This window comes from Ceratotherium simum, chromosome 16 (assembly GCF_057802395.1).
Source record: "Ceratotherium simum simum isolate JZ-2026a chromosome 16, ASM5780239v1, whole genome shotgun sequence".
Taxonomy (NCBI): Eukaryota; Metazoa; Chordata; class Mammalia; order Perissodactyla; family Rhinocerotidae; genus Ceratotherium; species Ceratotherium simum.
The window spans coordinates 5,655,332-5,680,454 of record NC_141915.1 but is presented as its reverse complement, the minus strand read 5'-3'; the positions used below and the strand labels follow the sequence as shown (position 1 = coordinate 5,680,454).

Sequence of the window (25,123 nt, the reverse complement as noted above, 5' to 3'; positions counted from 1 at the left end):
ACAAATACCCATCTTTGATTTTAATTTTATTCATTTTGGAATTCATTTTAAATTACTGCTGAGGTTGAATTCTAAATACTTTTCTTTTTAAAAAACGACAGAGAGGCTGGCCTGGTGGTGTAGCAGTTAAGGTTGTGTGCTCTGCTTTGGTGGCCTGGAGTTCATCCATTCAGATCCTGGGCGTGGACCTACACACTGCTCATCAAGCCATGCTGAGGCGGCATCCCACATAGAGCAACTAGAAGGATATACAACTATGACATGCAACTATCTACTGGGGCTTTGGGGAGAAAAGGAAAAAAGAAGGAAGATGGGCAACAGAAGTTAGCTCAGGGCCAATCTTCTCAAAAAAAAAAGACAGATAATTGTCTTTTTATCCAGTACTGATATGCCACCTACTTCATATACTAAATTCCTAAGTAACTGCCATTTCGTGTATTAAGTTTTTACATTCTGTTCTACATTTATTTTGGCACTAGTAGAGCACTCTTTTAATTATTGTACCTTCATGATATGTCTCAAATCTAACAGGAAATTGCCTGTCTATTCTATTCTTGAATATTTTTATTGAATTTGTTTTCTTCCAAATGGACTGAAGAATTAGAAAATATTTTCATCAAGTCATCTTCCTCTCCTCACTTCCATGGGAATTGGGGTTTCATAAAACGTAAGGACTAACTGAGGAAGAAATGACATTCTTTCATACCGAATCTGTCAATCTAGGAAGATGATATGGCTGTCATTTATACAGATTTTCCTCTATATTCCTAAGTAAAGCTTTTATTTCATTTTCTATGTAAATTAACATATAGTAAAATTGACTTTTCTGGAGTACAATTCTATGAAATTCAATATGTACCTAGATGTGTAACCATGATCCCAATTAGAATATAAAACAGTTTCCATCACTCTAATATTGTGCTATCACTTTGTAATCTCACCCTCCCTTCAACCCCTGGCAAACATTGATCTGTTCTCTCTCACTATAATTTTGTCTTTTTGAGAATATCATATAAATGGAATCATATATAACCTTTTGAGACTGCTTCTTTCACTCAGCATAATGACTTTGAGACTGATTGAAGCTGTTGCATACAGCAATAGTTTGCTCCTTTTCCTTGCTGAGTAGTATTCCATTGTGTGGATGAACCACAGTTTGTTTATCCATTCACATCTTGGAGGACAGTTGAGTTGGTTTCAGTTTTCAGCAATTATGAATAGAACTGTTATAAACATTTGGTACAGGTTTTTGTGTGAATACAAGTTTTTCTCTGGGGTAAATCACAAGGAGTGGGATTGCTGGGTCATTTGGTAAGTATGTATTTAAATTTGTAAGAAACTTCCAAACTGTTTTAAAGAGTGGCCATACCATATGCATTCGCAAAGCAATTTATGAGGGTTCCATTTTCTCCAATCCTTGTGAGCACTTGGTATTGTCAGCTTTTGTTTTTTTTTTCAGCCTTTCTAATAATTATGCAGTGGTATCTCAGTTTCCTAATGGCTAATGATATTGAACATCTTTTCATTTGCTTAATTGCCTTTTTACTGAAATGTTTATTAAAGCCTTTTGCCCATTTTTTAATTGGGTTGTTTATTTTCTTACTGTTGAGTTTTAAAAATTCTTTATATGTTCTAACTAGAAGTCCTTTGTTGGATACAAGATTTGGAAATATTTTCCCAGTTTATAGTTTGTCTTTTCATTCTTTTTTTTAATGATTGCTAGACTGAACCATAATGATTAAATTTGGATGACTTTTTTCAGTTCTTTTTGGGTTTTTTTTGGTGAGAACATTTCAGTTCTACTCTCTTAGCAAATTTCAATTATACAATACAGTGTTATCAACTACAGTCACCATGTTATCCATTAGATCCTCACACATTATTCATACTATAAATCAGAGTTTGTACCCTTTTACCAACCTCTCCCTAGATTACCAACTCTCCAGCCCCTGGTAACCACTTTTCTACTCTCTGTTGTATAAGTTTGACTTTTTTTTTTAGATTCCATAAGTGATACCATGCAGTATTTGTCTTTCTTTTGACAGTGTCTTTGGCTGAGCAAAAGTTTTGAATTTTGATGAAGTTCAATTTATCCATTTATTTCATGGATTATGCGTTTAGCACCATGTCTAAGAATTCTTTGCCTAGCCACAGGTCATGAATTCATGGTAAAGTTTTTTACAGGCAAGTTGTGCATACTTCTTGTTGGTATTGTTCCTAAATAGTTTCCATTTTTGCTCCTATTTTGAATGAGATATTGATGTTTCATTTAATCTAAATATACCTTAAAATGTTCTTTAAGATGCAGAAATTATATTTTCTATCCAGTGATTTTTTTTTTAATAAATCCAATAGATCTATGTATTTACACGAATTATGGTTAAGTAATGTCAAATGAGACATATTTGTGGTAGATGTTACTATTTGTATATATTTAATTATCAATAGCCTAAAATAATACATGAGTCTTAAAAAATATTTTAGGGGTAGGGAAGATAACTAAAATATAGATAAAGACATAGATATGACAGAATCTATACTCTGGTCACTTGCACACCCGTCATGAGGTAAGAATGAAGGACTATGATGGGTAGGTCAAGATGGATGGTCTAACCGCAAGTCCCTAAAATCTGTCCTTCATATAGCTAAGTCTGACATAGGACCATGTTCTTATCAACTGAAGCAGAGGTTTTTAACCTACATTCCAAGAATGAGCATCAGGAAGTAGTGAACTCACTGTAAGTATATGTAAAAATGTGAATGTGAGCATATATACATTTTTCTGAGGGAAAAGTCTGAAATTTCATCAGACTTCTAAAAATACCATCTCTTTCAAGAAGGCACATTCACATGCTCCCTATCCTATCATTTCAAACATATCCAATTCACTGCTCATAATCAATAAATATTGATTGAATTGTTATTATACGGTTACTTTTGGGTTTGACCCCTAGCGTAAGATTTTTATTTAGCAAACATTTATTGAGTGCCTACTTTGGCCAAGCACTCTCTTAGAAAATGCAACTACAAGGATAAAAAGACTACGTTCCTGCTCTCAATGAGTTTACCATCTTGATAGAAAGACATAACAACATTGGATTGCAATGGGAGAATTATTATAATGGAAATATTTGTTACATTTGGAGGAGTACCTGATCCACCTAAAAAATTTAGAGAAGCCTTCACAAATACAGTGGTGCTTGAGTGGACATTAGAATGATAATGAGAGTAGAGCTGTATGTGGCCTCCCAAACAGTTCAATTGCATATACTGTGAACTTGAGATAGCACAGAGCAAGTCTGATATGGAGACTGGGAGCCAATCACTAGCTATGCGTAGATTCACTTTATCATGGGTTTCACTATAGTTTATCAGAGTCAAGTGGGAGGAGGAGAAGGATTCTAGAAGAAACAGTATTTGAAAACATGGAGGAGCAGAAGATTGTGGCACATTCAGGGAAACTACAAGTGGCCGAGTCTTGCTGGAGGATAAAGTACGAGGGATCCCACAGTTCTCTACCAACTAGGTGCCTTGAGAAACTCAAAGGTGGGTTTGGAAGCAATTAACTGTTTTTCCAAGTTGTTTCTTTTCCTTTTGTATGTTAAGGAGATGTAACCACCAACCATCCTGAAACTGACCAAGCCTCACCAGAAGGGCTATGCTCATGACCTTTGCCTTATTTTTAGTGCAAAGATCTCTCCAGGAGGAGCTTAGGCCTCATTATGTGGAAGCATGTTCTCCAACTGAGCCTGTGCAAGTGAATACCTGCCTCTCCCTTTTGAATATTCATTCCCCAACCAAATAAAAGTTCCTGCTTCCCTTTGTTCGGGAAGCCATGACTTTGGAAATGATTCCTCATGGCCTCCTATTTGCTGCAAATACACTTTACTTTGTGAGACAACTTCCACTGGTGTAGTCTTATTTAACTTACCAGGAGGCGAGCCCAGTTGGTTCGGTAACAGTTCTAGTTCTACAGGTTCAATTTACAAAAATAGCAATGTAAATGCACCAACATTTATGAAAATAGGCATCTACTGTAGCACTGTTAAAAAAGTCTCCAAATCAGAAAACAACTTAATTGTCCCTCATTAGGGAACTGGAGAAAAACTTGTGGTATATCCACATAATGGAGCATTTTGCAATGTTAAAAAGATCTAATCACATCTGTTTCAAACTAAGAAAGATCTAAAATAGTATAAGCCAAAAAATGATAGGATATTATCTCATATTTGTAAAAACAGGCAATAAAAAAACAATGCCTGTGTGTTAAAATACGTTTCAGTGATTGTTAGATTGAGTGTGTTCATGGCCTCAATTCTTCATCCCTCTTTCTATCCTTTCCCTTTGCCATGAATTTTACATCCTTTTCATCATGAGTGGAATCTATTTTCCCATTCCTTGATACTGAGTTCAGCCATCTGACTTGCTTTGGCCAATGGACATTAGCAAGTATACAGTTATTTCAAGAAGAGGCTTGAAAAACCTCTTGTATATTCCACTCATGCTCTTGTGCCTGGCCATCACTGGGAGGACATGTCGGGACTAGTCTTCTGGAGGATGGAAGACAAATAGAACAAGGTTGAGTCACTCAAGTTATCCCAGCAAAGACCACCCTGGATCAACCTTCAGCCAGCTGATTCCCCAGATATGTGAGCATACCCAGACAAGATCAGGAGAACCATCTGGTTGACTCACAGCTGACCACAGACACATGAGTGAGGCCAGCTGAGATCTCAAATCAACCCGGATCAGAGGAACCCTGCAGCCTTGTCAAATAAATAACTATATGTCTCTGAGGTTTTGTAGTAATATTACGAAAGATTATTTTAGCCAAAGATAACAAATATGCTATATTTATATATGACATGGGCTTACCAAAAGTCTGGACACACGCACACCAAGCTAACAGTGGTTACCTCTAAGGAATGGAATTGTTGGTCGACTTGTACTTCCAAACACTGAAAGTACTGCTGTACCCTCTAAAGAATAGAATTGCTACTTCTGATTTGATTCACTTGCCTTCTTTAACTTGTTCTTAAAAGGCCAAAAGTAAAGTAGATAAGAAAATAGGTCCAAATCCTGCCAGCTGCCCAGGGTCTTAAGATTAAGTCTAAATGGTTACAACACTGACTTTGTTTGCAAAAGTTTTACAATAGTCAACTTTTACTCATGTCTGCAACACTGATAGTCTGAGCATCAGTGAAGGAGCCACTTAATCTCTATTTTAGCCCACTTTTCTTTCGTAAAGAGGCAAGTGCCTCCTGCTGGGCCTGGGGTCACCAAGATAATGGTTGTTTCTACTATGAACGGGAAAAGCCATGATGAGAAACTGTTAAAGCTACCCAAAATGCTGTACAAATGAGCTGAAAGTGCTTAGCATGGTGGTGGTGATGATGATGGTGATGATGATGATGATGATGATGATGATGATGATGATGATGATGGTGTGTTTATTTTTAGCCACAGTAACAGCCAACTGCCATATGATCTCTTAAACTCATTGAAATTGATCTAGTTTGGACTTTCAGATGATTAAAATAAATGAAATATTTTATAAATAGCTGGAAACTAATGTGTATAGTCATTTCATTCATTCATGTCAACTGCTTGAAAAAAGATATGGTTATTGTTTAACCTTTACTAAGTCTAGAAAAAAAGAAAGTAATTACAAACTATTATTGATTTGGTTGGATTGTTCTCCCACAATAAGCTTCAACAAAAATTGTTAACTGCCTGCAAGGCATTTAGAATAACTGTAGAAATCCAAAATATCAGAGGATCATCCCCTGCTATGAAGCATAGAACTTAGGGGTGGTAGGATGGTAAACAGCATGAAAATGGGTCAGGCTTTGGGACTAGAAGTATCTGGTTCCATTTCTTAATAACTATGTGACCCATAAGTGCCTTAATTTCTCAGTGTCTCAGTTTCCTCATCCATTTAATGCAAATAATCAAAGTACCCTTGTTATAAAAATCAAATTTAATCATTTGTCACCATCTCCCTACTTCTACCTTCAGAGTAGCAAGAAGCCTAGCAAAAGATCAATGAAGAATTGATATGCTATTGCTATGGGTACTCTCTATACCTCTTATAACCAAAAAGTTGCAACTCATTATTAACTTCTCTTTCTCCAGGATGCTTTTAATTTCTAATGTCTGCTCGGGTGGAGATATAAAGGATCTGCTATACTTAGAACAGTTCCATTATTATCCAGTCCTCTTAAATCTATATTATGTTCAAGGGGACACAAAACTATATCATACCGGTCCAACTACACATTAAAATTACAAGAGCCTGGCTGGGAGACATAAAATAATTTGCCCAATGTTATACTAATCAAATAGGAACGAAAATCTAAGACCCTACCCTCCAGGCCAGAGCAAATATTTCCCAACTAGTATACGTCTGTAGAACAAGTCCGTAGTGATTATAGCTAAGAATGCTGAATAATATGCAAAACATTTCCATTTAGAGAAATAAAATACATCGCTTATTCATAGAAAAATTAGGACAACATCCCTACGTGTTGAGTTTGATGAGGGCTCGCTGAGACAAAAAGCAACTGCATATGCTTCCTTCCAAATTTGCTATCGTTTACATGCATTCCCTTGAGCTTTGCCATCCTTTCTTTCTACCCAGCAGCAGCTGTCTGTGGTGACACACCTCCCAAACCACGCTTCTGAGTTTTAGTCACAACTTGTTTCTCGGCTAGGTTGGTTTACAGACTACATTAGAAATCCTTCCACTTCAAGTTCTGCTTTCAGATTCTTTGCTAATCGCCTATTTCTTTTGAGAGGCACAAAAACTGCCTTAGCTTCCCTGCCCCAGTAGGCAGGATGTTCTCTGCTTTCAGATGTCTCAGTCCTTTCAAAATATAGTCTTGATCTTGGGAAGAGAAGTAATTAGCCTAATGGGGAATAAACTGCCATTTCAGCAGTTTTCTCACTACTGGGTTTTGAAGTAATAGAGGCCCAAGCAGGTCAGAAAGAAGTTGAGTGCTGTTGGGTCTCAATGCCCCACTAAGCTCAAATACCAACTACTGGCACCCGAAGCTCATTAGTTCTAACCCAACACTGCTAATCACCCTGAGTGCTGAATCAGCTTTCATGGACACTTAGAGAGGCATTCATTAATGTTTTAACCTCAAAGTGGCCTCTATGGCCTCCAAGACCTAAGTCTCACAAGTTGACATGAACTTGAAGAAAGAATATGCCAAGCACTATAATAAGGAAAAATGAGTCTACTTTGTAGGGTCCCCATAAAAACAGAAATTATTCTTATTATTCCTCTTGGAAGAACCTTGGCATATTAGTATAGGCAATATTCCCTCTTCTTGGTAAGCCTAGCATAGTAGGGTTTTTAGATCTGGGGACACAATCTTTTAGATCCTAGTTTCTCAACCTCAACATTATTGACATTTCAGGATAGATAATTCTTTGTTGTGGAGCTGTCCTATGTATTGTAGGATTTGAGCAGCACCTCTAGCCTCTACCCACTAGATGCCAGTAGCATCCTCCCCTCACCCCCAGGACATGATAACAACCAAAAGTGTCTCCAGACTTTGCCAAATGTCCCTTAAGGGGAGAAATCACCCCTGTTGAGAACCTGCTTTAGAAGATTTCCACCTGCATTGAAAAGAATAGATAAAATAAAATAGGATAGGATAGATATTATTAGAGAGCATCACATAAGAGAAAGTATTCTTTCACGAATATGTATTTCATACTTATTTGTTTGTATGTATATGCATATAAATAATGTGGATCATGGTAAAAACAGAAGTTTGAAAAATACTGATAATGTATCATGACTCAAAAAACCAATTGTTTATCTGTGATACTGCTAAGTGATGGGTATTAGTCTCCCACTTAGAAATCTCTAATTTTTTCTCAATAATTTATTGCATGCTTTTGTTTGGTCGTTTTCAATCTAATATTGTTTTCTTTCAATGAATAATGTTTTCTGCCTTATTAAGACAATTGTGGTGATTTATTTCTACCCTAGATATACAAAATTATCAAAACAGAACATCATAGGTCATCCAACAGATTAGTGAGTCTTCACCATGTACTAAAGGAAAATGTGTGAGGCCAAACTCTGCCATCTCAAGGTTTATCATCTATTTCAGGAGACAATCTATTAAATAATGTCTATTTAAGTCTCACTTTACAAACAGATCACAAAGAATTTGTTGGTGAATATCAAGTCATACAGGAAATGGTATCTGCTCAGTTAGGGATGTACAACATAAACTCACAAAAACTGAAACAAGTATATAATGGTAAAATAACGTTTAACACCACTAAAGCTGTTTCAAGTCAAGCTTCATAGACCACAGAGAAAAAGAAAGTGAGTACAGAAGTAGATGATGCTCTTAGTTTCGTCTGTATTACCACAGAACACAGAAGTGAAGTTTTGTAGGCAGCGGTAGAGCAAGTTCACAAGCTGAAATAGACATCTGGAATGAGCTAGAAATGCTGAGTGTTTGGAAATGGAACAGAAATGGGTCAAGATAGGAACGAGAGGCAGGATGTATGGTCAAAAGAGAGAAGTTACACAGGCTGGGAGGTTCATAAAGGAGAGAAGAGGGACTGGGTCTCAAGGGTCCTGCATCTAAGACTCTAGAATCAAGCAAAATGTCAAGTGAAGTTTTGTCCATTTCCCTCTTACATGGTTCCTTTCTACAAAAAAGTGATTTCAACATCTGGTCACGTAGTTATGCAGAAAGCCGGTGAAATAACAAGGGAAAGACAAAGAATGTGGCCAGACCGGTTATTTTCTTGAGAAGGAAACAGGATCAGTTAATTGAGACAAAGGACATAACAACCGGTAGGACAAAATCTGGAGCTTTGGGGGCCCACATGGAGTAACATTGGGAAAAAAAGGCAGCGAAGGAGAAGGATGGTGTCAATGAAAAACAAAAGCAAGGGATGGAGGATAAACCTTTTAAAAAGCGGTCAAGCATCAAATATCAAATGCGGCAAAGACGTGAGTAAAGACAGTGAGGAATGGTAGATTTGGCCACCTGGTGGGTTGTTGTTGCTGTTGGGAAGAACAGTCTCCCTAGAATTTGTGCCCCCCACAGTGAAGCACGTTTTTTTTAATGCCTCAAATAACAGACGAAAGTTAGTTTTACATGGAGAAATTGCTAACAGTTTTTGTCTGCTTTTGTTGTTTTTTTTTTTAATGTAATTTGGATTGTCTTTCAATAACTCATGTCCCCTTTGTTTCCTACAGACAGTTTTGGTGATTTGTGTCTTTCAATGGATAATAATTTATTTCACCATTGAAATAAATTCACCATTGTAGAGTTATACAGTGTATGTTTTCTAATGTCTTTGATATTTTTGGCCATATCTATTCTCACTGTTTTATTATATTTTGCTCCTGTTCTAGTTTTTGGATTTGAATATTGACTTGACTCATTTTCATTCTTTTCTAACTTGAGATTAAAATATAGAAGGACATGAATTCATTCTACTTACATCACTGACTGTACAAGGTGACAGGTGTTTATCATTTGACTTTTATTTAAATGATCTCCAACTTCAGATTTGGTTTCCTCTTTAATTCAAGGATTGAAAAAAAAATAGTTTTTAACTTTGTAGTAGTGTTATTAATTTTATTTTTCCTTTTATTATTACTTTTCACCTGTAGTCAAAGTGAGTATAATATTATTTAAACTTTCAGGAAACTTATTATGCTTTTTCTGGCCAAGTAGATAAACATTTTTATAAATGTTCCACAGACGTTTGAAAAGACTGCCTGTTTTCTGTTTGTAGAATAGGTAGCCTTCTGATACCTATTTGTTAAATCAAAATTAAGTATATTTTTGAGAGTTCCATATGTTTATTACTATTCTTCCAATTGCTCTGGCAAAGATTTAAATGGATGTATTAGAATATTCTACCGTATTGTGGTATTTTAGATAATTTCTGCTTGTTTTGTGAATTACATTAATGTCAATTTCCTGGTTTTGATACTGCATCTAGTTACACAAGATGTTAATACTGAGGGAAGGTGGGTGAAGGTGAAGGGTACACAGGAATTTTCTGTACATTTATTTGCCATCTTGTAAATCCATAACTATTTCAAAATAAAAAGTAAAAACAAAAAAATATTTTAAAAAATCTCTGCATTTCTAACATCTTTCACTTCATATATTTTGATGCTAAATTGTTATGTCATCTAGCACATAAAGGTTCATGAAGTTCACGAATATTAAGCTATAGGTTATAGTCTTGATTATTAAAAAACAGATCTTTTTGTTTCATTTAAAGTCTTTTATCTTGAATTGTACATTGTCTGATGTGATTTTTGTCACCTCAGCTTGTTTACTTTTACTTTCTTTTCTCTTTGAATGTGTGTGTGTATGTACACCCACGCCGCTGAGAAGTCAGCTTTGACCATTCATATATTTGTGAACATTGTTTCAAACTGTTTTAGTATGCCTCTTGTAAACAATGAATTACCATCACAGATTATTAACTCCCTTTTTTACTATATAATTTCAGTTCATTCATTTTTATTGTGATGCCTTCACTTTCTTTACCTTAACATTTGAGATCATTTGGATGGTTAAACCTTAAGTCACAAAATTTTCCTCCTCAAAACTTGTAATATTAGGCTAATGCTTTTTAAAGTATAAGGAAGACATCTAATGCTAACCTCATTTTTCTTCTTTTGAAGGAAACTGTTTTTGGCATCTAGATGATTGTAGGATTTGTTTTGTTTTGTTTTCCTTCTTCATCCTTTGATTAAACTTTTCCTTTTGGAATCAGGATATATTTAGGCCATTTTCATGACTTTTGCATGGTATTCAGTTAACCTTTTCAATTGAAGACTGAAATCTTGTTGAGAAAACAAATGAGAGATTTTTCTCCCGTTTTCTCCTATTTCGTACTGAAACCCTATATCATGGAGGGACAGGAAGGGAGGATATTCCCTCTGATTCCTCCAATCGGTTATGTTCTTTCAAACGACTGAGACTTAACGTTTGATCATGTTTCTGCCTGCTGACCTTACAGGGCGCCAAAGGAGAATCTATATCTGCCCACATTTAGGGCTGAAATGGCTTCTGTTTTTCTGAGTTCCTGTCGAAATCTGTCAGGGCCAGAGGAAGGGAGAAGAGGAATGTTACCCATTTGGGGATTACTTAGTCAAATTAAAAGTCAAATAGTCCACCAGGCGGCGGTGGGGTGAACACAGGAGGTACCCCACCGAGGCCGGGACCTGAAACCAGCTGTGCTGAGCCCCACCTGTCGCTGGAGGGGAGGGATCAAGGCTGCAGGCCCGGACCTTGCATCTGCAGGTGTGAATGCTGCTTGTTCAATCCCGGCACTGGTCCTCCCCAGGCTAGAATCGGGATCTGCCCTCCATCACTGCCCTGCAGCCCACCCTCCCTCAGGTTCTGGGATCTGGGTTTAGGGGTTTCCAGATGGCCCCTTCTGCTTCCTTCCCAGGCCAAGCTTTCCTTCACTGGCTCCTGGCCTGACTGCCCTTTCCTGAATCTAGATTTCCCTGTATTATATCTTAGAGAACTTGATGAATTTTTTCGTATGTGGATGGTGACTTGTTCTTGTTCCATTACTGATAGTGCTTTTTTTCTCATTGCTACTATTTCTTTGGCCATTTTACTGGGGATTTGGGAGAAGGGGAGACTTACATGGAAAGAGTGACTCACAATCACATTACCATACTGAACTAGGACACATCTTTAATTTTCATACTTTTCATATTATCTGGTTAGTCTGTGAGTGATTTTAATTTCCTCAAGGTAGGGAAAAAAATGGATTCTCTTTACCTGAGGACACTAGATGGATCAAAGTGAAGTGTAAAATCACTAGCAGGGGTAATTTCCTATGGGTGCCCCTCTGGGCTGCACACATTGTGCCTCTGGCTGTACACTTCACTATTCTGGGGAAGGAGGCCCCATTCCCAGAGTCTTCCTGCACAACTGCATGTGCCAGCCCGAAACAACTTCCCCGTTTCCACTCCTCAAGCCCCAAGAGCTGAGGCTGCCTATAAGGAGAAAACAGCGAGTCCCAAGAACTGAAACCCGCAGTCTGGGCCTGCACTTACCTTCCACTTCTCATGTTCATCCCTTTCAATTGATTTTTTTCTCCTTTTATGCCTGGGCTTTAAAATCAGAGAATGGAGGCCTCCTATGTCCATAAAATGACACTTTAGAAGAGGGGAGGGAGGGAATGGAGCGTGAGGAAGAAAAAGAGAGAGAATGCTCAAGGGACACAGAGTTGATTCTGTCTAATTACACTTTTTAAACTCCCCGAATTGCTCTGTTGAATTATTGATGTGGCAAGTGTTTCCTTTTAGGGAGCTGAGTAATCAAGAGCCCTCAGGACCAGGAAGACACACATCACCTGCTCTGGGTTTGGTAATGAAGGCGTTATCAGTCGTGGCTGGAGTGGGGCAGATCCTAGGGGAGAGTGGAGGCCCACTCACAAAGCACCAACAGCCAGTGAAAGCAGAGTCCTGGGAAGCACGTCTAAGACAAGCTTGGAGCCAAGCAGCTTCTATGAAGAGCGATTGATAAACAGGAAGGAAAACAAACACTCTGCTGTGACTTACTCCCACTCTGCTCATTGGTTTTCTTCCTTCTACAAACAAAAGTTTGTTCATAGATGCCCAACTATTGCTGCAGCTGATCTGTTTTCATGGGTTTCAGTTCCCCTTCATTATCTGTAATTGCTTGGGGACTTCAAGTCAAAAAAGCCTAATATTTAATGTCTCAATACTGGTATTTTTTTATGTGTAATTGAACTACTATGGCCTAGTGCAGATATCACTAATAATTTCCCCATTTTCTTACCCAACATCCATCAACATTCACTCCTCTTGGCCTCCAGGAAAAGGCAGTGCCTCCTGGAGTAGCCAGATAAAACCGTTACTTGGATGTCATTGGAATGAGGGAGTAGAAATGGGAATGGTTGGATTGATCTGGTAGATTCTGATTTGGGATTCAATAGGGATCATACAATGAAGGAAATCATGATCCAGTGTGGGTGACAAATGTCTCCATTTCCTTGTGTATAAAATGTGGAGGTTCCATTACATGATCTCTAAAGGCCCTCTAGTTCTAACATTCTGGGTATGTAGGTCAAGGAAGAAAAACTCTGATGGGCAGCAAAAAGGTGGAAGACATAGAGACGAGCTACTCTGATCCCCCCCTCAGGAAAGGACTTGCAGCCTTGCTGTGTGAGGTGTCGTCAGCTGACAGGTTCCAGCTCTTGGAGTCCTTAAGGTCCATCTCAGCTACAGAGCACAGACTCCGCTCCAGGCGGCTCTTGGTCAATGACTGAACAAGGTGGTGGCACAAGAGCTTAGCCCAGTCTGCCCAAGTTGGGACTCCTCTGATGAGCAATCTGTGCTCCAGATCTCCCGGTGGAGCCAGCAGAGACTGTCAGGTCTGCATCGGGTCTGCCCAATCCAGCTTCCTTCCCTTTTCCTTTACAGGTGGCCCTCTCCAAAACATCTTTTGTATTCCTAACTCCTTCTCAGGATCTGCTTCCTGGAGAACCCAAATAGTGACAGAGAATGAGCTGTAAACAAAGTGGCATGCAACTCAGAAAAGAGTGTGATGAATTCAACCACTGGAGGAACCAGTGGAGAAAGCAAAGTGATGAAGGAAATGGCACTGGAGTTAATCTTTGAGGAATGAGTGGGGGTTTGGTAGAAAAGAAGAAAATAGGCATTTCAAGCAGAGGGATGGACTCATGTACAAAGGCACGATGATACAAAGATGCAAAATGTGGGGCCAAGGTAGTACATGGGAATGGAGTATGGGTGTATACAGTGGTGAGGGCAGGAGGGTAGACTGGGGAGATAAAGCTGGAAAATACAGGATCCAAGATATACAGCTGTCACAAATGTCCTATATATATATAGTCCTATTGGTTTGTAGACGCTGATAGAGGGAAATGGTAACCCTAGGAGAATAATGCGCTACCTAAAACAGTAAAACATGGAAAATTCCATAGCATAGTACTTTTGACAGCCCTAAAAAAAAAAAAAAAAAGATATTTTACTTCTATGTAGGTGGTTTCCTTGAATGAACAGCATCTGCTATTTGTTAGAGAGAAAATGAATTGCTAGTCCCATGGTACAGCAAAATCAATCATATCACAACACCAATCTATCATGTAAAATTCAGTCTCTAAGAACATGTTTTCAGGAAAGAAATTGGCAGTTAATATTCCTATTGCCATCTACTTATTCAGGAGAAAGGACCTGCGTATGGGGTCCTAAAATAACTTCCTAAGACCCTTATCAAATTCTAACAGGGAAGTTCATCCATCCTAAAAATGTTTTCATTTTATAAATCACAATTTGCTTTAATTAAAGGAAAAACCAGCATTTCCCAAACTGTGTTCCAAGGAATATATAGTCCTATGGGTTTTCATGACAAATGCTTTCCATGGTCATTGTCACATTGGAAACACTGCATATGGCAAAACCCATTTGACTTGTCACAGTGAACCTTAGAAACACAACTCCTAAAAGTCCACTGCAAGAAAATCCACTTAAGTTGCTGAATTCATTTCCCATTCATATTTGACCACAAAATCCTCCTACCTTCATAACACCCATGAACACTGTGGAAGTAACATTACAGGGAATATATTTTATTTTGATAAATGACTGACTTCAAGGAATTCATAAACATTTCATATCAAAATTTGATAGTAGTAAGCAAAAGAATTGCCATCTAGTTTCATAAAGTTTCATCTCTTATTCTTGAACTTGCTGCCTCTGAACTCAAAACAAAGTTAAAGAAGAGGATTTGTTCCCATCCAGGTGATAGTCCTTCTGACTGGTCATGCTGTGGAGAGTCCTGAGAACAGCGTGACTGGAGAATATCCAACTTACTGTTCCTGTGGTAGAAAGAGAAAAGCTCACAGCTGGAAACACACTTTGAAGGCATAAATGAGCAGTTCAAGACCTATGGTTTGCTGGGTTGCTGAACAGTCATCTATAGAAAGAACTTTCTATTCTGCAAAATTAAGGAATATTTGTACAAGACTATCTTAGTGTTTGTGACCACACTGCAATATTCTTGTGTTCACTTAAAGTTTTGGTGATGTGATAAAAGTTGCACATCACTAAAACAACAATGCAAGCACCTGTCCAGTACAGCCAGAGAAAATGCAAGCCAATGAACTATGCATTCAAACTAGGCCGAATACAACCGTACAGGCTCATTGGAAATGTTTTAGGGTCACCCAGTGAAGTAAGAGGATGGGCTAAGCGGGTAGGTTCTAGACACCCTCCCTCCCTCATTCTATCAGCACAGATTCTGTTAGATAGCAAGAGTTGCAATAGTTTTTTTTTTCTTTTATAAGAACGAGTTCTACTGGTACAAACATTTGAAACCACAGTTATAATCTATCTCTCTCTACACACACACACACACACACACACACACACACACACAGGAAGGTAAATCTGTCATTAGGAAGAGGAGGATGACGAGGGGCTTGATCCCAGGGACAAAAATGCCCTCCTTTTCATTGCTCTGAACAGATGCAACACAGAGTTTCCAAAGGATCCTCCTGGTTAGACAAGCACAATCCCACCTAAAATATAGTCCTTATTTTTAGCTTTAAAAGTGAAGGGAAAATTGTACCCTCCAATCACTTTAAGTGTAAACGATGTCCACAAATGATGGATCCAAAAATGATGGCTCCATGAGGCCATGTGTCAAATGATAGAAATCACACCAATAATAACAAGATAGTTCACAGACACCATCTCTACTCCTGACAAAACCCAAACAAGGCAGATGTTATGATCTCTACCTTTCCAGACAACAGAACTAAAGTGTAGAGGGGATGAGCAACTTGTCTAAAGTTACCCAGGGTATAAGGAGGAGTCCTGGGACTTGAACCCAAGACAGGAAGATTTCAAAGGCATTGCTCATACAGAGGCAGTGCGTTAAACTGACTAACTTTAAAAAACCCTACATAACATAATCTGTTCGGATACGGGACAAAATAGATTGTTCTCAAAGATTCTCAAGGTCAGCTTGCTTTGTGGAACCTGGCGGAACTTGCTATCACCCAAAATTTAAGTGGTGCTTCAGAAAGAGTCTATGCTTGAATCGTGGCCTTTCTCTGCTTAGTCCTCCCAGGGGCTCCAGTCAGTACGATGCACAGTCATTGCAAGTGGAAACACTTCCATGTCTCAGTTTTGTAAATATGACTTTTCATTTTGTTAGTGTGATAAGTAAGTAGGAGGTAGGCATTTCCTTCCTTCTACCCAGTGGTTTTACAGCATTGACTCAAGTCTCTCCTCTCCTCCCCTGAGATCTTTCTGAGGAGGGCCACTGAAGGTCCTGTTCACTCTAGTCTGCTCAGGAATGAACGCACTGGCTTCCACACTCTGATAAACAGAATCAAGACGCTATTGAGTGTTTTCATTTGATTCGGTCAAGCAACTATTCCTGAGGTCACTTTAGTGTCATCTGGAATTCAAGAGAATTCATCTACTGCATGAGCCTGAATTTCTTGGTTAAGTCAATCAAACGGTTAGGGAATAAAGTATAAAAAGATGGCTGTGTAATTTTATCATGACTTCTCTCCTTAGTGAATTCAAAGCAAAGCATGGCTTGAATTTGTTCAAAGAATGGCCAACTCCCTAGACATGCTTGTTAGTAAATAGTTCACTCTTCAAAATCCAGAACCGGGGATTATATTTTCAGCAATTTTTGTTAGAAGTGCAATTCCTGAGTGATTAGTCGCCCTCACATATGACATTCCCTCTCATCAGAACAAGAGTCTGCAAATGGCAGCTGTCTGTGTGGGAGTGGAGTGGGGGCTAATCCTAACCACATCCCAATATCTGAGAAAGAAAAGCTAAATAGGTTCTGTCCCCTTTAAAAGTGTTCCAGACAGGAAAGACCTCCTTGAATGTTATAAACTTGAATAGGAAAAATGTCCATTCTCCTACCCCACCCCCACTCTGTTCCCAGCATCTTTGTTTGAACCGAGTCTCAAAAAACATGTAAATCTTGGCCCAGACTAAGCAAATCACCTTAAAAAGGAAGGTTAGAGAACTGTTTATTATTTGAAACGTCTCTCCCTAGACCTTATTTTTGATAAATTGGCTTCAGCTTCATTACTTCATGATATATCTCCCTTGACATTTAATTATACTTACTCCAAACACATTAAGTGAATCAGTCTGAACAGCTTCTTATTAACATGCAAATTTCTCCTTTGAAACCCCATGAATCTGTGAAAAATCTCTTTAAGCTTCCATTAAACCCACTCAGGAAGTTGTATACCTCACACAGACACTTGCTTCATTCACTGACTCAATGATTCAGCATTTACTAATTGTCTGAGTTAACTATTCTGGCCACATCAAGGGGAGGTGGTAAGAAAGAGACGGGTACAGGGAACCAAATGGGATTCAGAAGCTGAACACTTAAAAGATGAATGATCAGAAGGCCAGGCCTGAATTAGCGGCTGTAATTAGAGTTGAGAATCAAGTCTCTGCAAGCACAATCAGCCAGATGAGTTGAAACAGCCCACTTGGAGACAGAGAAGCTGCGGACACAGTTCACCAGGGAGTGACTTCTCTGGCAAGTGCTGCTAGGGCTGGAGTGCGTGCTGCCGAACTGGGACTTATGGTGGTCTCCTGCACGTGGAAAGATCTCCCGTGCTCTCCCAAGTGCTCACTGCACGTGTTCATTTACAATTGCATTTGCAAAAGACCTGGTTGTCATGTGACGTGGGGGGCCATAGATAGACTCTCCTAGTTAGCAGAGGAACATGGGCATGTCCATGAGTGGACCACTGGGAAGTTCAGACTTCAAACTGGCAAATGAATGGTCCTGAGCTGTCAAATTCCAGAAGAAGCAGCCAACGGTCCAGAAATCAGGAAATGAAGCCTAGCGCTTCAGGAGCAAGCTGAAGACCTGGCAAGGATACAGAGGCATATGGTGAGGGAACGAGTTTTCCAGGAGAATCTAAAGCCTGAGGGTTCAAAATTAAAGTGGAACAAAGTGTGGGCTGGCCCTGCGGCGTATCAGTTAAGTGCGCGCGCTCCGCTGCTGGTGGCCCGGGTTCGGATCCCGGGCACGCACCGACGTACCCTTGTCAGGCCATGTTGTGGTGGTGTCCCACATAAAGTGGAGGAAGATGGGCACGGATGTTAGCCCAGGGCCGGTCTTCCTCAGCAAAAAGAGGAGGATTGGCACAGATGTTAGCTCAGAGCTGATCTTCCTCACACACACACATACAACAATGTGGAACAAAGTAGAGATCGACACAGAAAAGGAATCTAGATATTCAGAGTTTAAGAGAGAATTCAGGACTTCTTCAGTATCTGTTGACAAGATGCCCAAGATGGGGAAAGACAACCATTCTCCATCGTCCTCAGACAAAAGTGTGAATTGGGAAGTCTGGGCAGCAGAAGATAAGAGCATCAAAAAGCAGCAAGCTGGAGCCAGATTCTGGTGGTTTTACAATCTTGGTGGTTTTGAATATTTCCAAGAAATATTGACAACTAGTAAGCAACATGGTGACATCTTTGCTTTGATTCACGATGAAAATGGAGGAAGTATAACAGGTTATTTTCAGTGACATCTGTGATCTTATCCTGAATAATCTCATATCCAGTAGAACCCTGTCTCATCATCTTACCAAAAAAAGGCAATGGCCCCTGCTCTGTCCTTTTCTCAGGGTTGCTGTAAGGATTAAATTGAATAAAATATTTCCAGGATGGGGGAAGGGGGCTCTGTAAACCGTAGACAACTCTACCCACGTAAAGTTTCTATATATAGTAATATCTGTACAAGTTAGGTTTTCTCATTTACACACTAGCCTTATAAATGGCCTTGAATGCTAACCAGAAATTAAACTAATAAGAAAAGTAGGCAAGTAACTAATATTTAATGAGTCCTGCTATAATCTAGGCATCGCTTAAGGTGATTTTTATAAGTTATTTCACTTTATCCTCCAACTTTGAAGGAACCAGAAAAAAATGTCGTTGTCCTAAGTCCTGTTTGAAAGGGAAAGATCTGGAACATAGACCCTGCTTTAAAAGAGTCCCCAGATCTTTAAAGGGAAGCAAGAAAAAAAATAATAAAAGAACTCTCATAATCTGAAAAATTATTAAATTTATTTTTTTAAAGGCAGGAGAAAATCACTCCATATGTATCTGTTATTTGAGGTTGATTAAATCCAATGAAGGGCATTAAGTCAAAATAATACATATTGGAGGAATCTGATTGTATCAGGATAAAAAGATGTTATTTTCATGGAAACAATTTCCTGAAGCTTTTGATTTTATTTTGTAGATATGAGAAAATATGCTATTTCTAACACGGCAATAATCAAAAAAAATTGCATGACATTTATCGTAGTAAAGGATGATAGTCTAGAGTATAAAGTTCTTTTCTTGCTTGTTTAAAATTCCTACCTTATATTTAATGCAACAAATCAGAAGAAAAAGGACTTAACATATGAAAGACTGTAAATTCCAGAAGAGTTTCTCTGAAAATATTTTTATAGATATCTCAAAGCAAGCTAGAGGGAGAAATAAGGATGGACTTGGTGTTTTTGAGAAAACAAACCAGAAATATCTATTTTGGTACCTTATTTTTCTCAACCTAATAGTGACAGTATGTGAGTTTTCTTCTTGACTAGATAGATAGAAGAGTATGGGAGGATGAATGCATGATTTGGGGAGTCAATGAATCGGGTCAAATCCTGGCTGTACCACTCAGTAGCTGTGTCAACTTGAGTCTTTGTTCTTATGGATGGTTTAATGCCCAACTTACAGTATTGCTGAGAGAATGAAAGAACATACTGTATTTAAGGTGCTTGGAATAATGAGTTGTCAAAAATGGTCACTACTGTCATTAAACACACTCCTTGATGATAGGATACATTCTATTGCACTTTGCATCCTTGAAGGCACTTGGACAGAGCTGGCTCTCAATGCACACAATCAATTCTCCTTATTCAAGGTAGTTATGTTCTATAAAGTCCCCGTGAACAGTGAGTTAGGGAATACTGAACCGTTGTTCCTACGGGAAACATAGGGCTATGTTCCCATGAGCTCTGGTCACTACACTGTCATCAACCAATCAATACATAACCTTGTTTTATGTGTGTTTCTGTTTACAGACACCTTATTTAATATATATTGCTGTTTCATTAGCATTAAACTCATGGCCAACAGCTCTATAGCTCTAGAGCTATAGAAAGCTTTGCCTGAACAAAGCTTTCTAACACACGTATTTTCTCCAAAGGGCATATGGCAGGCTTCCTGTGCTCAAGCACACCTGACATCAGCACTGTGCTTGAGGCCCCGTAAACAGGGAAACATCACCAAGAAAAAGCACCAAAATGTGAAAAGCATGACACTCAACAGACCTCAAAAAGGATGGTGGTTTGCAGTGGGAGAGCTGAAAGAAAGCAGTAGAGCGTCGCCTTGCCTGACCTCAGCTGGGAACACACATGCCGAGTGACTCAAATTTTTTGTTGCCCTGTGCACGTCTGCAAATGATGGTGAAAGTGCTGTTAACTATTAATTTGGGGGTCACAAATAAATTTTAGGAAGTAGGTGGGTTCGCAAATACAAATCTGTGAATAACAAAGGTCAACTGTATTTATTAAATGGATGAATAAAAAAGAGAAATTAAAAGCCTGTAAAAGTAAGCCAAACATATTGCAGGATTTCTGTTCTTCCAAATCAGATTTTCCCTTCTTACAAAAAAAGGCAAAGTATCAATAGATCAGAGACATATCCATTCATACAAAATGGTAAGTAGATGACAAATTGCTTTCTTTATGCTAATAAATGGCTTTATGTCCCATTGTCTACTCTCTGGGTCAGGGAAAGGGAAAAAAGAGCAGATCTGCAGAATTATATTACATTCTTTCATCAAGACCAGAAACTGAAATATAAGTTTTCCTGGCTACTCTAGAACCTTCCCTAAGTGACCTGGAGAACCACAGAGTTACTCAGTCTGCAGCTGCTGGGCACAGAGTGATGTTTCTCAGAACTCACAAACCAAATCTGTATGCTCAGGTTTAGCGATTCTTTTATGGTTAAAGCAAGAAAAGTTATACTTCATCCCATTCTCATTTGTCATCTCCCAGAAGTTCAACTTCAGAGCCCAAGCTTTAGAGAAGGCCCTCGGGTTTCAAGGTCTCTTTTCAAATAGATAAACCTGCCAGTGTTGCCTGCAAAGTCGGTTCCAAGATAAATGAGCTTATGCTATTTTTTAAAATTTCTATTTGGGGGCAAAAAGAGGTTTAAGTTGTTTTAGAAGAAAGGCAAGGACTAATTTTTAATGCAACTGAATGGACTTGATTTTATTTTATAGATATGAGAAAATATGCTGTTTCTTTTTTATCATAAATTCTCTGTTGCCCTATGAGACAATGACCACAAGCTTTCTGCCCCCCATCTCCTGGGTACCCAAGAGGGTCCATAGACCAGTCTGCACAGATACATGGTTTGAAGAACAGGATGGAGAGAGATTCTCTGGAATTAAGACTTGAATTCCATATTAGAGAGAAGATACAACTTAGTAATGTTGCTAACTGACCCCACCAATGTTTCCCATCTGTAGGGTGAAAGCTGCTAATCCCGTCCAATCAGTTTATTTCACACACGCAAACTGACAATCCAAATGAGAAGATTCTTGTCACAACGTCAAAGAGCCAGGATGGGCTTTATGGACATAAGACCTGTGCAGATTCACAGGGTCCACATTTAGAAGGGCCCCACCCTCTGTTTAATGCTCTGCTATTGCAGCCTTAAAATTCTCAATAATTTTTAACAAGGAGCCCTACATTTTCATTTTGCACTGGGCCCCACAAATCATGAACCTGGTCCTGCCTGGAGATAGTTAGTGACTGAGGGAGGACTCCAGATTCCTGGCCCAGTGCTTCTCCCATCTACACGCAGTGATCCAACATTAGGTCTTCGAGATAGCTCCCATACACAGACTTCTGTGGGGCATCAACTTTGTATCTTAAGAACCCATCCATCTGCCGAGGGTTGACTATGAGCCAATCTCTTGCGCACTACCAGACTCAAACACACTGGAAACACAGCCTCAGCTCTGCTATGCACAGAACCAGTCTATCTTTATTAAAGGAATGAGCTACCACACAGGCAGGTTAGGAATACAATCCTTTCCTGGATAAACAGTGTGGCGTTCGCTCACTCTGGCTGCATCATGTGGCATATTTTATGCATATGTATTTTTACAAAGCAGCCAGAGAAATAAAGTGATTTTATATCATCTAAGAACAACAATCTGACTTCCTATTTGGCAGGCTGCCCTGCAATGCTTTCCTCTATAGCTCCTCGATCTCTCCTTCAGACTCCCGGAACAGTCTCCCTCCTGTCCCCATTACTTTGCACAAAGATGAATAAATCAACGTGAAACTCTTATTATCTTATTTTCTCTCTGCTCCCTCCTATTCTGTCCTCCCAATCTTGAATGGTTTAAGAAAAATTAATGCCCGTGTCTCTGGAAAATGTATCGCACCTATAATTCAGTTTTAAAACAAGCATACCAGCAGTGGCCAAACCTTGGGTAGAAGGTTCATTTTTCACATGAGTAATTGAATCCTTCCCTTCAATTTTCTTTCAAGTATTAAAGACAACTGATGCCTCACTGAAAAATCATATAAAATTTCCATCAGACACTTGTCAACTGAGGGTAGAGCTATCTCTTGTACAGGACAAGGATCGGAGGAGGGGGGAAGATGACCGTGGGGAAGTATTTTCCTGTAGTTCACAGGTAGAAGGTTATTTCAAAGTACTGAAAGTAATAAGAATCCTTTATTTCATCAGCCTCCTCTTAATGCCATCAATATTTCAGTAAGGTTAAAATTTGGGCTTTGATATTTTCTTAGGCGACAACATCACTGAATTTAACCGCGTTTTCAACTAATACAATAAACATTCTATAGCAGATTGCTTTGCCCTGCCAAGGTTTAAAAGGTGTTTTCTATCAAGAAATATCTATTCGGTCTGTAAGTGCCACATTTGTGTATTTTAAGTGACCTATCAATTTTATAGTGTTTTTCTATTCAACAGAAGTGACACATCTTAGTACTTAATCGTCAGACATCCAGCAACTGTTTCATGGAATGAGGCTCAGTGTGGTACTGCATGGATAAGTTACCCTTTGTGTTTACAGATGGTAATTCCACCTTTTGTAAAGACAGATTTGTTTTACATTTGACTGAAATGGCTCAATGACTGATTGACTGCCAGCCATCCAGAGTGGTCACTGAGTATCCCAAGAGAAGTGGACTCACCAATCTGTAAGTGATTGAGGTTGTTTCTTGATATTTTCATGGTAGCACTTTCTTTTCCTAAAAATTCATTTACCCCCTTACCCTGTAATTATCTAACTTCCCATTTCTGATCCTTATCACTGCCCCCTTCTCCCTAAGGCTTTGAATCCTACAGAAAATAACTGTGTGCTACCTGTCACTGTCTTCCCTTGCAAAGGGAATTGAAAACCAAGCACCAGTAAAATAATAAGGAATGTGAAATTTATGAAACCATGACCCTCATTGGTGACCCCTCCTACAAAGCTGAGAGCCACATCAAGACACTGGAGCCTGACTCTCTAGCCCCATCATCTGTGTGGGTGGAAGGGAAGATTGTGCAGGGTCTACCACTGAGGAAGTTCCTGATGTTTTGGTTTTGTTTTGCTTTTCTTCACCAGGAGTCTGGGCAGCATCAGAGGATACAAAAGCAGAAGAGTCTCTTTGGAGGAATGAAAGTATCAGGGAAGAGTCTATGAAACAAAGTCTATCAGAAATCTCCTGGCCAACTGTCTCAGTTATCCACTGCTGCTTAACAAAGCACTCAAAACTTAATGCGTAAAACAATACAAACCATGTATTTGCTCATGACTCTGTATTTTAGGAAAGCCTTGGCTAAGTGGTTCTTCTGCGCCGTGTGATGTCAGTTGGACTCATTTATTCGTCCTGGAGCTCAGCGGGGCCTAGAAGGACCAAGATGATTTCATTCACATGTCCGGGTCCTCAGCCATGGAGGCTGACGGGCTGGGGTCTGGCTGACCTCTCTCTCTAGCAAGGTGGTTGGCCTCCTGATATAGTGGCTTAGGGCCCCAAAAGCAGAAGCTGTCGGGCCTCTAAATGGCTAAGCCTAGAACTGGCATAGCATTGCTTCTGCCTCATTCTACAGGCCACTGCAAGTCACAAGGCCAGCTCAGATCCAAGGGGAGAGGAAATAATTAGATTCGACTTCTTGATGGGAGAAGTGGAATGCACAAATGTGGATGGGAGGAATTGTTGGTGGCTATGATTGAAGACAATCCCATACCACTCTCAATGCTCTTCCAAACCTAGATCCTAGCTCAGAGGAAGGTACTAGAGGTCAGTTGGAGAAGTTCACAGCCATTCTCCATAATTTCACTTCACAGGTTAGAAACATCGCCAAAGAACACCTTTTTCCTTAAACATCACTGCATATTTGTTGTTATATCCTCATTTCAAATTTATTTGAGTTACAAATCAGTCCTATCACCATGAGTCAATTTCTGGGTAAAGTAAGAAACTTGTATAGTAGAATCAGATCATGTCAATTCCTCAGCATATTCAACCAGTTGAGCTCAAAGAGAACAAAACATATAACATATGCATGCTGCCTTGCTCGGTTCAAAAGAGATCTTAGCTTCCAACATCACAGGAAAAGGAACATCTCAGCCAAATTTTCAGGGACAAAAGTAATATATGATGTGTCTTTGGGCTTCTAAGAGTCTGAAGGATTCTCAGAGGTAATTTTGATTTTTGTAGACTCTTCACCTTCCACACTGATTTTAGAAGCTCACCACCAACCACGTAAGATGAGAGTCCATTCTATACGTTCCAAACTATCACTGCAGAACTATAAAGAGAGGATGCCCCTCTGCACCCCAGTTTGGGCTTAGGTAACTAAACCTAAATTCCCTCTATGAACACGTTTTAAACCCACAGATCCACTCTGATGGACTTATCTTTTGTGTTCCAAGAAAAAGTAGTTCCTTGGAATCCATTTCAGGTATAGATGAAATACATTTTTGTACAAAGAAAGTAGAAGGCTTCTTTTTTATTT

The 25,123-nt window shown here is 39.1% G+C and overlaps 1 protein-coding gene and 1 long non-coding RNA gene across 2 annotated transcripts in view; one reads left to right on the top strand and one right to left on the bottom strand.

The window, feature by feature from the left end:
• Window positions 1-25,123, bottom strand: part of HS3ST3A1 (heparan sulfate-glucosamine 3-sulfotransferase 3A1) — a 93,618-nt gene that overhangs the window by 19,268 nt on the left and 49,227 nt on the right. The gene's annotated exons all lie outside the window — the stretch shown is intronic.
• Window positions 8,789-12,753, top strand: LOC147914872 (uncharacterized). Its single transcript, XR_015554620.1, has 2 exons — window positions 8,789-8,989; window positions 12,335-12,753. It is a non-coding gene; the product is annotated as an uncharacterized LOC147914872 (long non-coding RNA).